The sequence below is a fragment of the Heliconius melpomene genome, chromosome 21 (assembly GCF_056956725.1).
Source record: "Heliconius melpomene rosina isolate 202511_hmr_F chromosome 21, ASM5695672v1, whole genome shotgun sequence".
NCBI lineage: Eukaryota > Metazoa > Arthropoda > Insecta > Lepidoptera > Nymphalidae > Heliconius > Heliconius melpomene.
In genome coordinates, this window is record NC_140409.1 from 10,452,714 (window position 1) to 10,471,180 (window position 18,467).

General features: G+C 33.0%; 1 protein-coding gene across 2 annotated transcripts in view; it reads right to left on the reverse strand.

Annotated features, from left to right (window-relative positions):
- Positions 1-18,467, reverse strand: part of LOC146527231 (WD repeat-containing protein 47) — a 45,000-nt gene that overhangs the window by 18,008 nt on the left and 8,525 nt on the right. The gene's annotated exons all lie outside the window — the stretch shown is intronic.

Genomic DNA, 18,467 nt, shown 5'->3' on the forward strand with positions numbered 1-18,467 from the left:
GTTATATTTTAATTCGCATGTTGAGTGCAGAACAAGTCTACTTGAAAATTATGAAGCTCAATCTGTGACAGTGCTCTTAATCAATGGAATTAAGGATTGTCGTAACGTCTGTATTATTAAAAGGATGTAAAATTAAATAAGCAAGCATCTATTTCGAAAGGAAGAGGTTATTATTAAGTATAATTAGAAAATGAATTACCAATTAACTTTTTTTTATATTTCAGTTATTCCACATACAGGAAAGAAAAATACTTTTTTAGAAACATTTTTTTTTTCTTAAAAAAGCAATTTTAACTCTATCCTAACCATGTTAAACTACTCTTATGCAATACACTACATCATATCCTTATATAACGTCAATCAAAACAGATATTTCATCAGACACGAGTACCTACCTATTTATTATTGGCATGGCTTAAAATCCGTTGAATTCTAAGAATATTATTATAAAAATAATATCCAGAATAGTATGAGTATGCTTTTCTTTTTTCACGGTTATTTAAGTTGCAATCTCCAACATATCTAACACACGTGATAATCTTATTGCGTGACGATATTTCTCTTTTTCGCTCATTATAATGTTCTCTGTATTTATTTGCAGTGATAAAATCTACACAAACGTAACGATCCACGTGAATAATAATATGTTAACTTGGCAACTGTGTACCTCTTTCGTTGTACGTACAACAGACATACTCCTGTAACTTTATACAGTTTTTTTTTACCTATAGCTAGCTGTTAGAGCTGATATTAATTGGAATTGCTTTGAAAATGTAAGCTAATATTATACTTGACGCTTGAATTACTATTTCAATTTAATTTGACTGTGTATTTATAGTAGTGTGATATTTTTCGCTGCGTTAGTGAGAAAATAATTCAAATTGTTTTGGTGTCTGTTGATATTTCCATATATATTAAATATATGATTGTATGTATATCTATATATATAAAATCGAAAGGTCACTCACTCATCACGAAATCTCAAAAACTACAAGGAATCTGAAATTTTGAATAGGAGTTACTTATAGGTCGTAGGTGCTCGCTAAGACGGAAATTTGCAATATTCGACTTCTAAGGGGTTGTTTTTGGGGTCGAAAGTTTGTATGAAACTTCGTTACTACAAATGCTACGAGTCTCAAATTTTGCATAGACGTCACTAGGACGTAGTCATGGAGACAGAAATTAATAATAACATAGTTCACGCGAGTGAAACCGCGAGCGGGCCGCTAGTATATATATATATAGTTTTGCGTGCATTGGTCACGGCGAATAGATATACACATAAATTATATAAAAATGTGAATGCTAAGCGAACCGTTAAATATATGAACCGCAAACCAAGCGACCTGAATCCTCTATACACCCACTATGATATTTAATTATAAGGTGAAATGTAAATATATTGCAAGTATAAATTGGCGAAATAGATAGTCGAGTCTAGCATAGGAATCCTTAGATTCGATTCCACAGATATGCTTACAATAGTTGGTTCGTATTTTAAAACAACAATATTTATTGGTTCACTATACAATGGTACAATACATACTCGTATATGTATGTATGTAAAATAAGATGACAGTTTACATTCTTCTATTGTAGATCAATAAAGGCAAATAATGATAGTCCAAGCACCAAGGTCCCCAAGGCTTTTAATTGGAAAATCTAATAATTTATTTGTTGCTTTAATTAAAATCTTTGCCTTATTAATTAATATGTTTAATAAAATATATGTAGGTACTTCAAGTAATACAAAATCTAATATAGGTACGTATGTGAAGATAGTATTTTAGCTTCAATAAGTAAAAACGTGAGAAAATATTTCAATTATACTAGTCATTACCACTACATTTATCTATGAAGAAGATGCAATCATGTGTATATAATTACTAGCAACTGGTTGAGTAAAATCTTACCTTTGAAGTATAACGATATAGAACGATATAACTCTAAAGAGAACTTGCTATACGTACTTAGGATATGTCTAGATCAGTGTAAAACAAGGTAATGAATCTATTATTTATTACACCTTGATAATAAAGTTAATCCAGCAGTGGACTATGAAAGGCTGATGGAGGGATGGTTTAAAATTAAAAAGACTCTTTGAGTACCACTCTCTAGTTATCATTTCGAACGTTAAGACTCCGTTACCAACGAGTTTCGTCTGACTTTTGCGCTTCATCAACATACCAGCAAAATGATAACAAATTAATAGTATTGTCATATAATCTAAGTATAATTGCCAGCTCTATAATTATATTCTTTAGAATGATAAAAAAAATCAATTTAATAATTATACTTAAATTTTAGTAATTCTTAAATTTTGTACATAATAAGTTACAAGTAGTGACAGCTGAACCTAATAAAAGTATGTAAAAAATCTAACATGGGCCAGCTATTGGATTTTATATGATATTAAAAATAGCTCTTCATAATGTTAGATACCAAGAAAGAAAATGAAATATCGAACTTCTATGTATCAATTACAATAAATATAGTGGGAGTCTAAATATGTATGAAAGTAAACTTAATATTCAATATCCCATAGTCAAATACCGAACGGTCAAAGCAATCATATTGAAAATTCTCTTAAAACGGCATGAGTAGGCAAATATTACTTGCTAGGGTATATATGGCATTTGAGTGATGTTAAATACGAGAAAATTTATTTGTTAAGACTGTAAATAATAGGATTTTTTTTATCTTTTCAAGAAGTAATAGATTATTAGTTAAGGCTGTTTTTACTTTTTATATAGAGCTATTAACTTCACATATAAAATATTTAAAAAATGCTAATTTTACTTGAACTATATTGTTTGTTTAGGTATAAATCGACGGTTCTTAGGTAGAGAGAGTATCGAAAGTGAAAATTGCAAATTCCTTTTTTTTTATGTTTTGAACTACTAACAAGGATAGTTTACGACTATATACACTTTTCAAAAAATAGTTTTAGTACATTAGTATATCATAACAGCAATAAAACATTTGCGATTTTTACTTTACAACACCTTATTTTAAAATCTTGGTGGTCTCTACGGTAAAGTATCCAAAGTGAAAAATCGCAAATATTTATATTAATAATAAAATATGAAACATATTAAATAGAAGAACTGCCACGAAATAAGCAATAATATAAAATATAAATAATATTAAATATTTTAAGTAAGACATTCGTTAAATATTTTATACATTTTAGTTCAGGGCCACATTCAATAAAAGCTTTATGCATTTTTCCTTCAAACAAGTACACTTGCTTACTTAGCAGAATATTGCATTTTTGTCTTTTATAAGAAGTTTCCGACGTCATTCAATCTATTTTTTTCTGGGAGAGAATCTACTTGTCAGACATTTTGAGACTTGTTATAATTTTCTACTATAATTTAACATTTAATTAATTTTGCTTCTTTTCTAGCGTCACGGTTTATCATTCCCCCGAGTGGATATCGAACCCACAACCATTTTTAATTAGACCGTCCATCTCATAACGCCACGACGACCTTCAACGAATAACTCTAAAATATTTTCTAAGAATGAAACTGATAATTTCAAATATTTTAGATAGGGACCAAATTCACGACTAAGTGACTTAATCGACATGTCAGTCATTGTAATGCAATATTGAAAGTGGTCAAGATCTTAGTACCGGTTTGAATATGTACTAAACACACCTGCAGTCAACTTGTCTTGCCCTAGGTCAGTCACAGAGGCATGTTTCTCGTTTATCTTTCAAGCTACACCCAAATAACTAAGTTAAAGATATTGCTGTAGATAATACTATTAAATGTGCCTTATTATTGGTGCTATTAAAAAGGTACCTTAAAGTATTCCGTAAATTTTACTAACAAAACATAATATATTCTTTGTCAAGTGTGTAAATTCTAAAAATATGGCTTAAATTTACAATAATATATATATGATTTTGCACATAAATCATCTTTGTTAATATTTTTCTTCTAAATTTTCTTGGTTTAGTACAAGACCATTTGTTTACCCATACGTAGATAAAAATGTTGTCTAAGTAGTAATATTCTTACTCTACATGAGACCGAAGAAATAAAACTATAAATTTAAATAAATATTAACAATTTTAAATATATATATAGACTCCGTTTTAAAAATACTTTAAATAAAGTATATACAAAAACGCAGACCACTAGAATATCTCGCATTAAATACCAATAAAACAAACCGAATAATTAAACCGACGTGACACGGAAGCGTGTTAACAACAAATAATTGACTAATTTCCCTTTAGTCATGATGCGCCCGACACGCTCTGAGGATTCGAATTAGAAAGTGCACACATTGTTTGGCTCGTACAGTGACAACAGTGCTTTGTAATGCACATACTGTGTATGTTTTAGTACCAACTCTTTCATAAAATTACATTTTCGTACTATATTTTGATTAGTTTTTAGAATAATATTAACAATATGAAAATTATTTAAAAATATATTTTCATAGTAATTATAAAATCAAATACGTCTAAATAATTTCTAAAATATAAACAAACCTGAGTTGGGTTTTACTTATCATACGCTGTATGTATTTCGATGGAAAAAGTAAATGAAATAAAAAATAACCCAGAAAGAAAGAGACTTATAAGCATGGTTAATGATGCTCAAAGTGAGTTTAGTTATTTTGTACCCTGTACACAACTTGGATGGGTTCGATTCTCACTCTAAGAAATTAACTATTTTCATTTCCTCGCTTTGGTCATAAACAAGACAACGCGCGGCCTCGAATCCCCCCCACTCAACATGGAATATTTCGAACGAAGTGTTTTATCACTCTCCCAACAATTTCCATCTGTCTTCAAGTTTTTAATCAAAAATATATATATTTACCATGGTCATATAAGGTAGGTACAATGTACGGTGAATTGACTAAACTTGTAATTACTATATTTGATTCAAAATAATATTACAGAATGATTATTTTTTTTGACTCATGGGCTAAAGTAATAATATTTAAGAAATATATTAAAATAATTATATATAAACGTCAAAAAGAGGTTAAAAGCGGAAAAAACCGTTTCCTCACACGATATTATGTAGTTGGAACTTTGTATAGAAAGCCTCACACCTGACACTGATTTCGAATATGTTACGCAAAAGCGCTTTCTTTTTACCTATTGATTAAGATGTTTTTTTCTTATAATCGTAATCATATTACATAAAAATTATAATAAATATTCAGAATACAAATTTATTTGATAAATATGTATGTATTCCGAATAATATTTCCTATGAAAAGGAGAGAAAGGAGCAATGTATCACTCAGCTTTCTCTGTTTACTTGATAAAAGCCTAAAGTATATTTATGTAAATATCTATTTCATAATCTCACAAAAACTTACATCGCTTATATAAACATATTATATCAACATTATTATTAATTCAAATATTATGTATATATCTGTTTGTTTGTAAGGTTGTGTAAATTATATTATGTCAATAAGATTTTAAAGAAACTATTGCAAAGTGACACATATGTATCATGCAATAAAAACATTTCATGAACTTTAAAAATAGATTAAGACAGGAATTATTTATATTACCTATTACAAGTTATAATCGCATTGCTATACAACTCATTAAAACGCATTATAAGCATTGAATTGAGCAAAGTAAAAGTTATTACTCATTATAAATTCAATTGCACGAAACGCGTATATGGACAATTATTTGGGGTTACATCACGATTACACGAAAAAAAAAGCCAGTACAACTGGACCGAGTACACAATAAAATTCACACTCGCATTGCAATACATTAGGTAACTATATTAAAAAAAAACTAGCTTAGGTGTTAAGTAATAGTGAGTTTGGACGTGACCAGTGTTTGTTTGTGGAACATCCGTTACACGGCAGGCGCACGCGCAGGAAGGTCGCGCTTCACCGGTGCCGAACGGAGCTTGACAACTATCGTTTCCTACTTGATAATAACCACTTCGAACATATCATTCGCATAGGCATCGCCAAAATAATCTTCGCTTCGGCAATCTGATGACCACGTAAATATAGGTGGCTTAGAAAGTACGCATAAATACATACATCAAGTAGCACAGATACATAAAACACGGACAAATTAACACGGAACCGCGGACATCTCGTTGGGCTATAAGAGAGGAATGCAATTGCGTAAATAAATCACCTCACATCGAGTCCACCGTCTCTGTAGAAAGTTGTTCAATTACCTGAAAGGCACTGATGCGTTTGGGTGGAGGCACTTGTGGTGATCTGTCTATCAGATTTTCCATGGAATGCCGCGTGAGGAAGCTCTGTTTCTCAAACGATGTGTTTGCTTTGTACGCAGCTCTGTTAAACTTAGTGGCGGGTGCTACTATTCTGTTTCCATTTTCGTCGTCGTCCTCCCATTCGGTGACAACTTCGGTGCGGACGTCCTCGAGCGATCGAGATCGGCTGCAGGGGCAAGCGGGCGAAGCGTTCGGGTTACGAATCTGCCTCGGCCTCTCTCTGTTCAGGTATAGGTCGGCGTGATTACTCGGAGTCGGCGCACCCGCAGATCTATAGCTGGGTGACAGGAAATAGTAATCCCTCGATTTATTGCTGTACGCACTTAGTCCCGAGAAATCCGAATAGGTGGAACCTTTGGATGAGGAAGTTTTAAAGTTCCTCGCATCTATCGGATCGGGCGGACGAAAGTAAAAGTTGGGTTGCGGGCGGGAAAGCGGGGGCCACGGTCTGAACGGCGCGTCAACATAATGTGCCGGTTTCGACTTCATATCGGAAGAGATCCGCGCGAGTGCGGATGTCGCCGAGGGTTCAGAGCTACTGGTGGCGAGAAGCGCGCGCGGCGTGCACGGGCCCACCACCTGTGCGCGCCACGGATTAGACAGAGATGGAAACATGGAGAAAGGCGCACGCGCACGTTCCGCTCGATCCGTTTGGAGTTAACAAGTGAAAGGGGTAGCCCGCGCGGTCAGAACGCTTGCCAAGCGCTCAGATATCTCTTTGTTAATGTCGTTAAACTTCGATATTTATTACCTATAAAAATTGTTGTATACACTACTTAATTAAATAAAATATTTATTAATGAAGAATGTAGACTATTAGATACTTTCTAGTTAAAGACTTCGTGTTGGCATTATGGTAATCTAACTTTGTAACATTTTTTTCCTGTACAGGCAGTAAGTTATATGATTAATATTAATGGATCTGAAAAAAAAATTGCTCCTAAGTTTTATTACAAATCATAAACCAATTGCAATTGCACAAACATGGAAATATTCATCGATACATATGTATTATTGTAACAACATAAGTTTTCGTAACAATTATTACTCAAAACGAAGTTGCGTGGTGGTAATTGATTTTATCTGCACGAATTGTTACAAATTATAAGTTTTCGAAAGATCATGCTTGACGAACTTTCACCTGAAAAGCAAAGGTGTCAAACAAATTATTAAGTAACCAAAACTACGTAAATAACCAAACTACCTTCGAACTCACTATTATCATGTTAAATAGTAATGAAGTTTACGATAAAATATAATTGAAGTAAATTATCAATAGTGTAATTTATAATAACAACTGACTACATAAAAATATAAACACAATAAATTAAAACTGAGACAACCACTATAAATCACAAAAACGTTGCGCGGGCGCCCACTCGTCTTAAGATAATGCTGGAAAACTCAAACACTTAATTAACCGCCATATACGTAATGGAACCCAAGGCTGGCCCATATATGGACCATCATATTAAAAACAAGTTTATGACATAAACTCATCACAAACTTATATCATCCTACGCGATAAAAATGAATCAGTAATTAGTAGCATGTACTGGGCTAGGTACAAAACAAACATGACTGACTGACTGACTTTAAATCTGGGTTATTATAAAGTAAACATGCTCCATAATGTATTTTTTTATTTAACTTAACTTCACCCTTTGTCCCTAGCGGGGTAGTCAGAGAGAACGGAACGCCAAACGCTACGGTCTCTACATACGTCTTTCGCCTCGTCTACAGTCATCAACATCTTCATACATGCCCTCCGGGTCCTCCTGCTTAATACATGATCTTTCTGCAGTATCTTTGATACTGTGTTTTCGAAGGTCAACCGAGGTCTCCCCTTAGGACGGAGCTACAAATGTATTTTTTAGATATATATTTTATTACTTTGACGTATCCACTTTTATGCGTGATGGCAGTGATAATGTAATTACGAAGTAGATTTATTTGTATAGCAAAAGCAATCCCCGCAGACCTGACACAGTTCCCCAAGGAGTTGGAATTTACCGTCTTCTCACGTCATATCCTAACTAAATATTATAATATTCGTACAATAAACGCTAAAAGTCCTGTTGTCTTTAACTATGACTGTATATAATTTAGTCATAGTATAAAAGCACTTTGTTTATCGCGTTATCTCCTGACACCACATTCCTAGATAGCTAACATCATATTCTATTCAAATTTTCTCATAATAGCAATTAACAAGTACAAGGTGACGAACAACGGTAAGTTTCCTACAAGGCATTAGTTCCACCGAACTATCACACTCACATTATCACTCAAGACACTTTGAGGGTGTCCTATAGTACATACTTGAAATTTCTCAAACTTCAAATTGGTACTAAAGTTCTCACATATTGCAATACTAGTAAGTAATAGTTTGCAGCTTAAGATGCGTTCTTGAAACTTGTGAATTAGACGTTTCCGAACTATTTATTAGATATACTCAACTGTCATCGCGTTTATTTTTACACTTGTAATTAAAACCACTTTCGTGAAGGTAATTTGACTAGGAAGATTAGAAACGACCAAATAATCAAAAATACATTTCTTTAAATCTAACTCTACAGAGTTAGTTAATTAATTATATCCTATATTATCAAACTAAAATACGCAAGATAGAGTTTTTCTGACGTTACACACTCGCTGTGCAACATTCACAGTGTGTGTGTGTGACATTCACAGATATATAATAATTTATTAAAAAACAAAGAGGATTATAATTTAACTTAACGAGCATAAACCCTAATAAACCATACGATTAAACTTATAATAAAAATGTTTACATAGATGTATGATGTAGGTGTAAATAATATATGTTCATAGTAAATATAAAATAGTAATTAAAATATAAAGAAAGAAAGTAAATATATGAAGACACCAGGTGAGAACAACAAAGCCAACAAATTGTTACATGACATAAAAAATAAATGGGTAATTGTCGTTAGTTCCTTTTAGTATTTACATGACTAGGGTACATACTGAACTGTCATTTTTTTATAATAGAGATATATCAATTACTATATTTTTTTTATATGGTGGACAACTTAAGTTTGCCCATATATACGCCCGTATGCACTCTTTTTTGTATGAAATTAAATAAAAATATAAGTTTGTGATGAGTTTTATATGCAATACCCATAAATTGTCACATTATGCATTACATATCTTTTGATTGCGTTAATTATATGATTTTAATTGCAGCTTTATATCTGTAGCCTATATCTAAATAAATAGTCTTGAAAGACGGACAGACGGACAGCAAAATGATCCTACAGGGTTTCGTTTTTCATTTTGGGCGGAACCCTACAAATTAAAGAGCTCACATTTTTCTAGACACTAAAACTTTATGTGTGTGTGTTCGTATATTATGTCAACATATTTCATATCAAAATTGATTGTATAGCGTAAAAATAGCCCAGTTACGCGCAAACAGCCACAACAGTTGGAAACATACAATATATGTATGACTTCATACAAATGAGTCACGACGAAAAACCCCATACATAGAATTCAGTAAAAATATTGACATGAGTACGCCGAATACAGCTGATGAATACCATTATTGTGAAAAAAAATTGTTAATGAATCGTTTGCCATTCATTTCTGTAGCAAAAATGTAATATATTTTTTTGTTTTCCGTTACCCGTCTTTAGAAATATTTTTTGTTTTTAAATACTAATTATAAAAAAGTATAACTAATGTGTTTCAATTTAAGTATCTACAGAATCCGAATGTACAGGTCATTGACAGATAAATGGAATGATCGAATCCATATTACAAGCAGAACAGAATATTTATAATACCATCGTAATGTATTTTGATTGAGATCCAAGCATAAGAATAAAATGAAAGAGAAATAATTTTGCCAACTAATAATAAAATTCTTAATAAAATTTTTAACTACCTGCTACGAAAGGGTGAGTCGAAGAAAGTAAAAATGTGCTATATGGCATTGTTCTCCACTTAGTTGAGCATGTTTGCGGCTTTCTCTGAGACATTTCATTGACGTCCCGTTGTGAACTGTTTAAGGTAATTGACAAGTACTGTTCGAAAACAACAGACCATCAATCCATTTTATACGTGTTGGACATCTAAGCGTTATCTCAAGCTCTTATTCGATCAGGAAACTACTATCAACAATGAACACTGACCGGTTTTTAAAAAATATATATAAAATATTTTACAATCGATAAATAATTTATAACAATCACCTCTGTTGAAACTATGAAACTTTTTATTTAATTTTATATTTTACTTATTATTTTAACTAACAAATTTCATACATTTATACATCGTATATTTGGGCTCTTGCATTTTGTACGTTACATATACTTCATGAAATAACTGGGCATGTTACTTTCAAGTACTAGACTGTAATGTTCAGGTCAATTGCTTTGTTTCTTCGGTCTATTACATTCTATTGGTTAAAGTGGAGTCAACATCAGGTCAAACTTAAGACTCACAACAAACTTCACTCATCGATTGTTAAATCGCAATGTTTTTAATATAGATCGCTAAGTTCTACTTCAATATTTAAAAGTCAATCTTTTAAAGCTGTAACAAGTGTATATTAAAGACTTTCTATAAATTCTTAAAATTGAAACTTCAAAAATATATTTAAAATATTTCAAATAGAGAAATATTATAAATTATTCAAAACTTTGCCGTTAAGTTTCTAATTGGCGTGTATAATAAGGTTTCCCTTATTAAATTATCATATTACGAGTAAATTACATGCAAACAAAGTAAACCGTTTGCAATAACAGCAATTAACATAATTCGTATTTATATATTTTGTTTGTATATACCGTCAACAGCAATTTATCCAATAAAACTGTGATAGTAATTACTTATATACTTGAACTGAATAATTTTATTAATACAGATGTTCATTGCTCAGATATTGTAATTGAAATAAATATGCTGATTACGCAGCTTATAATATTTTATTGTTTACATTACGAGAATGATAAAATAAAATATATATATTAAAAGAAAAACATATATGCCAAATTATAATAAAATAATATGTGCCTGCATTAGATTCACTCATTTCAAGAACAAAATACTTTTACGGATACGAACTTGTTTGCTTCTGCTTCAGCTGGATACACATGCATAAATATCCATGCGTAATGTCCGCAGATTTCTCTTTATTTCCTCACCCTAGTTTGCATGCCTATAGGGGCTGAGGGCAATATGTAGCAATACTTTTTTTATGAATTCGCCGTATTAAAAACCGATAACAGTATGTAGACCTCGGTGGCAAAAAGGTTTTTTCTTGTAGCTTTGACGTTGGAAATAATTGAGCACACTATGTGTTTTTACATTAAATAAGTCGGTCCGTACGTTTGTCTATAATAACATTATTATTACAACGATTATCATATTGTTGTTATTCAAAAACAGGTTTATCGGTCAAGGTTTTAACTGAGAGCCATAAGAGTCCTTACATTAAAAGTGAAATATAAATGACTAATTAACCTTACTTAACACAACATGACAGGGCCTTATGGCAATGACGCACATGTGAAACAGTATTTACCTAAAAGAGTTGAAGATGCGTCGGAATATATTAGACCGATATCTTTATATTAATCTTTGTACCTATAAATTTTTCTGTTATTTAAAATTATAAAAGGTACATTTTTATATGTCTATAAAATAAATACGTTTATATTTGGAAAATATTTATTTTACTTTCAGTAAAAACTAAATTGTGATTATTTAAACGGTATTTTTAAAGTTAATGAATTTCTTGGACAAAATATTGTTTCTTTAGGTGTATTCGTAAAATTAATAACGTGTTAATTATAGTTTTCACATATTACAAATAAAATTTTATCACCAACGCAATGTCGACCTTGTATTTTTTTTCCTGAATGTAAGTAGTATGTCATTAAAATGTTTTAATAACCAAGTTCAAAATGAAAAAGGCGACAATAAAATATGTAAGTAATGTTTCAAAATAACAAGCAATTTAGGCTCAAAATTGGCAACAACTATATATGGTATCGTACATTTTTCGGCTATCCGACATCGGTGTCTGACAGTGTAAAGATGTAAATATTGACATGATTTAGTGCTAGTCGACGTGTCCATATTTGGTGGTGTCGGACCGCGTCGAGACAGCCAACTATAGTGACCTAGCGAAGACATTCCATTTCGATCTTGTACAATAACCGACTTACAAAATTATTCCACTTTCAAATAACTTACTTTGTGATAATAATTATAACAATTAAAATTATCATCTCTTTTAATTATATCAATTTATTTCAAAGGCAATTTAACAATAATTTATATATTTTAGAATCGTAAATTATTCTACTCAAAAAAAAAGAAACACAATATTTTATTAATCGTCCCAGAAATAATAGTATAATAATAGGACATCATAGTTTCTTACGCATATTGTTCGTATTAATAGCAGTGCCTTGGAGTTTACTAATTACCGAATGCATTCTGCTCTGCTTGTTAAAAGTTATAAGAAGTAATTACGTATATTTGTATCGCGTGCTGGAGTACAGACAAAGCTGGCTTATATATCCAACACTAATACGTAAGTTCCTATCGTAACGCTAGTTAACTATATAACGGTGTAAAAAAAGCCGATCATTACAACGGTGCTACTGCTAATTGCTGAAAACAATTATCCATAAGCCGACGCACTAATCACGTTGCTTAATTATAACTTGTCGTGTATACTAGAAGATATAACAATACAAAAATATGAGTCAATTGAATGTATTTTTTTTTCAGCTTTACTCTATATCACGAATAAGAGTGGGTAGGCAGTGGCAGAGGTAGCCCAGTAAGACACGACAAGACACTCTGATCTCCACTTTACACCGATTTTATTCTGGAGGCATCGTTTGTTGAGTAGAGGAATGCATTGCTCTACCTCGACACCAGAGTGAAGAAATGAATATATTAAATATTTATTTCCTCTAAAGGAAATCGAATCCACAAGCCTGTGCTCCTGTGCCACGAATGGCGGCAGTCAATAGTCTACGATAAATTGCCTTAACTGTTTTTATATTCAAAAGCATACCATTTAAATCAATAAAAATGTGTGAAATATGACTGAATAAAATCACGACTCAAAAGTATGACCTCATCACATCACATCACATATTATATTTGTTAGTGCATTATACATTTACATGTATCAAACATGGGTTGATGTTTGTCACAAAGTCTAAGATCATCAAGGAGATGCTGTTACGATGACACATAAAACAGTGCGCTACTGTTCAAAACAGTTACCTTATTGTGTCCGCACGACAGCCGGTCGTCATGCGCCAGTGAGGAGTTCGAGTTGTGCCGGTCAAGATCCCACCCGATGTGCCAGTTGTCCAAAGAGTCCGAGGATGACTTTTTTGTGTCAATTGAACTTTTTCTTGATAAAGAATTCATAGAGCCCACGTAATCTCTTTTCATATCTCTAACTCCCGTGCTGTTCACCGAGTCGCGTCTGTTATAGTTGACAATATTGCTGCGGGAGAGGTTGGGGAAGGAGCCCATAGAGTGTCTCTTTGAACCATATCTATGGGTCGGACTCGGCGTATCTCGTCTTGGGGGAGTCTGACAAGGGCTTTGTCGATCTCTACGAAGAATACTGGGAAACGACGATGGATGTTCCATGTCTCGTGCAGGCGATCCCGATAGGCCCAGCGAACCCCTACGCCTGCTGTCATAGTTATTGTTAGGAAATATATTTTTTGTGGCGCAATTTTTGTTTTTACTGTAGCATACAGACCTGATGATGAGACCGTTTGTAGGAGAAATACACTCCCGATACGGCGTCGATTCCCTACTGTGCAAGTAGAGAGAGGACCTGTACGGCGTGCTGCACCGACCGTGGACGTCGCAATGTGGATCGAGTTCGATCGTCGAGCTGACTAATGGGGAGTGACGGCCCTCTCCCTCTAAGGTCATAGTCCCAAACATAGAATCCAACTGACGCATGGCCAACGCTTTCTTCACAGCAGTCATCTTCACTCGAGTGTATCACAGTTGGTCACAGTAATATTTTAATTCACAAAAGCATTAGTTCCTCGTAAATAGCAAATTCTCTTTGGCGCAAATGCGTGACTTAAGTGGTATGTATGTCCTCTAAGTATGCCGCGACGCGACTGGACTGTTCCGACGGCATTGTGCGCAAAACGCTCGCTCATGACTCACGACGGCATGCGCTCGCGCAATAAGACCGATTATTATCAACGTGTCCTACAATTACACCGTAGATGTATGTAAATATGGTGACATGGAGGTAAATAATATACAAGTAGTTCGACCGACGGATCTATAATAAACAAGGACTGTAGAACGTGGGCGTCGCTTGAAGTTTGAACGAAGGTTGTCAATGTCAAATGTAAAGGAAAACCGCGTTGACGTTCATTTTGTAGCCTATGTTAATAATACTGTATAGCACTAAAATGATACATTCTGCCAAACTCTGAAGGCTTGCGTGTTGAATGGCAGAACTTAACGCCGCGCTTTGCCTCGACACCAGAGCGACGAAATGGAAATATAAAAATAAATAAATTTTCACTTCCTCGAGTGGCGATCGAACCCACAATCGTCGCGTTACAGTCTATCTTTTAAAAAATAATGAATTATTGTTTTAATATTTTAATTGTAGGTACTCCAGAAATAGCAATTTCTATTAGTATTACTAACTAAAATCCCATCAGTCAACTTGCAACAAAACTTTAATGTCATTCAAACGTAACAACTTCCTCTAAACGCAAGTCTTAGCTAGACTAGCTAGCTATTGACGATTGTTATATAACACCACAAAGTATCTAAAATGTAATGTACGTTAGATCGTGTAGTTTCGCTATTTAAGTTAATGAGAACGCGTTCAAAATACCTATTACTGAGACGGTGAAAGTCTAGAAAACTTGTTTAATACTCTCTCTCTACTTTGATTCTTCTGTGATGTTAATTTACGTCTTGCTTCCGTATCGTGCATTGCGTATATTTCTATAATTTAATATAGAAGAAGCAACACTATCATATTGATTATCAAATTATCATACCGTAGCACTTAATTACGATTATTTTTCCAAGACATTTTAAGATATAGGTAAAATAGCAAGTAATGGCTCAAACTGAAAACTTCTTGTGGCTAAAATAAACATACAAAATTATAAAATAGGTACGCAATCTACTCATTTTAATAGAAAACGTAAGTTTTGTGTGATATTTTATGTATTTAATTTGTTATTTATATTTTGATATATATATAACAACAAAAACAACACAGCTTCACGCTTTGTCCCCAGCGGGGTAATCAGAGAGAAAGGAGCGCCAAACGCTACGGTCTCTACATACCTCTTTTGCCTCCTCCACTGTCATCAACCTCTTCAGACATGTCCTCTACCCCCTCATGCTTTTTACGTGACCTTCTTCCAGTATCTTTGATACTGTGTTTACGAAGGTCAACCGAGGTGTCCCACTACCTCTCTTACCGCTCACTTATCCAACATAGATATTTTTTGCCATTCTTTCGTCACTCATTCGTTTGACGTGCCCAAACCAGCTGAGCACGTTCTTCTTCATTCTACCCTGACATCCTCGCTAGGACCTGCCATTCTGTGTATCTCTTCTTCATGATATACATATGTATAGTATATGTATAATATTCACTAAACAATGAATGCTATAAAACAGATAAATCGTGTAACTTTCTAGAAACTCGTAGCTAAGTCGCAAAAAGAACATTACGTCAACTTAAAGTAAATATTAATTTTATGTTATACAGAACATATCTTTATCATTACTAGTATAATAAATGGGAAGGGGTTTTTTTTTTTGATTTAACGAGCTAATCTCAACTACTGGTTCGATTTGAGAAATTATTTTTGTGTTGTTCCATTTATCGATGAAGGCTTTTATATCACACTAAGACCGACAACAGAAGCGAATTTGCGTGCGCTGTTTAAGCTTAAGCAGTTTACGCTTATTTATGTTAATAAATAAGCATAATAAGCATACATTACTCATTCTAAAAAAAAACCAGCGATAGCATATCTCGATCTCCTAAGGATAATCTACAGTAACCATTTTAATGTTTTGTAAATTACAATAAAGAGCTATATATACGAAACTATTTTAAACAATACAATACAATAAAATAAGTCAGATATGTATTGCATTGCCAAAATTGCAATTTAAAGTATATCAACTAAAATATTCTTTAGAAGATATCACAGACTTAAAATGTCCTGTCAGTTGTGGCAACCATTTTGTTGTGTGTTTCATCTGGATGATCATACGCGTAAAAAGTTAACATATGAACAGAAATGTCACTTATTATTTTTAAAATAATCAAAAATGTAATGAATGTTACAATAATGTATAAAGGTATTAAAATTTTCATTAATATAGCCGCTACATACATAAAAAACAAAGGATGCTTTCGTGATTTTATTTATTAAATATATTATCGTATTCGAGCGGGCGAATCCGTGTATCAGAGCGATAGTGGGTGTATGTCGCTAGCTATAAGATAAACAGTAATAAATTAACTTATTTATAGATTTGCTTCGGGGTGACTAATTTTATCTAATTTTAATTATAATAATCAGCTTCACGCTGTATTCCACACACAGTAGGGTGGACAGAGGGAACGTAGTGTTAAGACACTCCATTCCCCACTTTCTACCGAATTCTGGAGGCATTGCGTATTGAGTGGCAGAACTCAACGCCACGCTTTGCCTCGACACCAGCGTTGCCAGCAGCGTTGCCTTTTAGACCGAAGACAAGGAAATATAAACATAAATAAATATCTCACTTACACGAGTGGGGATCGAACCCACAATTGTCGCGTTACAGTCACAACTACGACTACGACTAATTGTAATAATAATCATCGTATTATAGTTTAAGTGAAGAATAATCCTTATACTTAATATTCTATAACCAAAAGTGAGTTTGTTTGTTTAGTATGTTTTCACGTGTAAAGTATTTAACCGATCATTATGAAATTATGTATACATATACAAGTGTAGATATTATGTTTATATGTATATAATATTAAAGTTTGTTTAATCGATATTCTTTTTTAAAGTATACTTACTTATGTATTTAGTTTTTACAAAGAAGTATATATTTGCATTAAATAATGATAACGGAGATTGTATATATACTAAGCCATCTGGGATTTCAAAAAGAAAATTCAAGACGCCGTGAACGAAGTCGTGGATAAACGCTAGTCCTCTAAAATCCTGTAAAACATCTATTTAATTTACTTTTTCCCTACACGATCAGTGTTCTGTGTTAAGAGCAGCATAGTTTTTTTTTATTAATTATTTTTAAGTAGTTTATATAATTGTGTAAAAATATTTGTACAAATGATTCAATTATTTACAATACTCGAGTAGCTATTTTTTCCTTTTGCCTCGCTATTTTATTACAATTAACTCTTTTATTCAAATATAGGACCACTTAAAATTGAATGGAATTTTCAAATTGTTGGAATTAGAATTCTAAAATGACATTTTTGTTTCAGCTTCACGCAGAATCTCGGACCGCATATAGGAGGGTAGACACATTTTTTTTCCAGCCAATTTTTAAGGCATTCTCCGAGTGGATATCAAACCCACAAACCTAGCGTTTACACGCACCTTTGCCACTGCGTCACGACGGCCTCAATGATTATGATATTTATAGCGAATAATTCACACTGCGCCACTAACTCGCGGCGGCAATATAAGTAATTATCAACATTGACAGTGTATTATGTAATTCAAATAGTAAATAAGTTAGTTCCATATTATGTTTTTATATTTTATTATTATGAAGCATTCTAGAACGCGTTGGAACGGAACGCGCCCACATGTTTACATACCTACCATAATAAGACTCTAATAATTATTATTTACTGGAGACTACCTTTGTACTGCCGCTTTGTGTACTTTAATTCAATGTTTACAAACACACTGTGTAAGATACAAATATACTAAAGGAAGGTCTCGTAAAACATCACGAGGGCCCCACGGGGAGCATGTACGAAGAGGTTGATGATGATGACAGTCGATGTGAAAGAGGTGTGTAGAGACCGAGACGTTAGTATTAACAATCCGCTGTCCACTTTCCGCCGAACTCTAGAGTCAGTACATATTGAGTGGCGGAACCCAACGCCGCGCTTTGCCTCGACACCAAAGCGACAAAATGAAAATATTAAATATT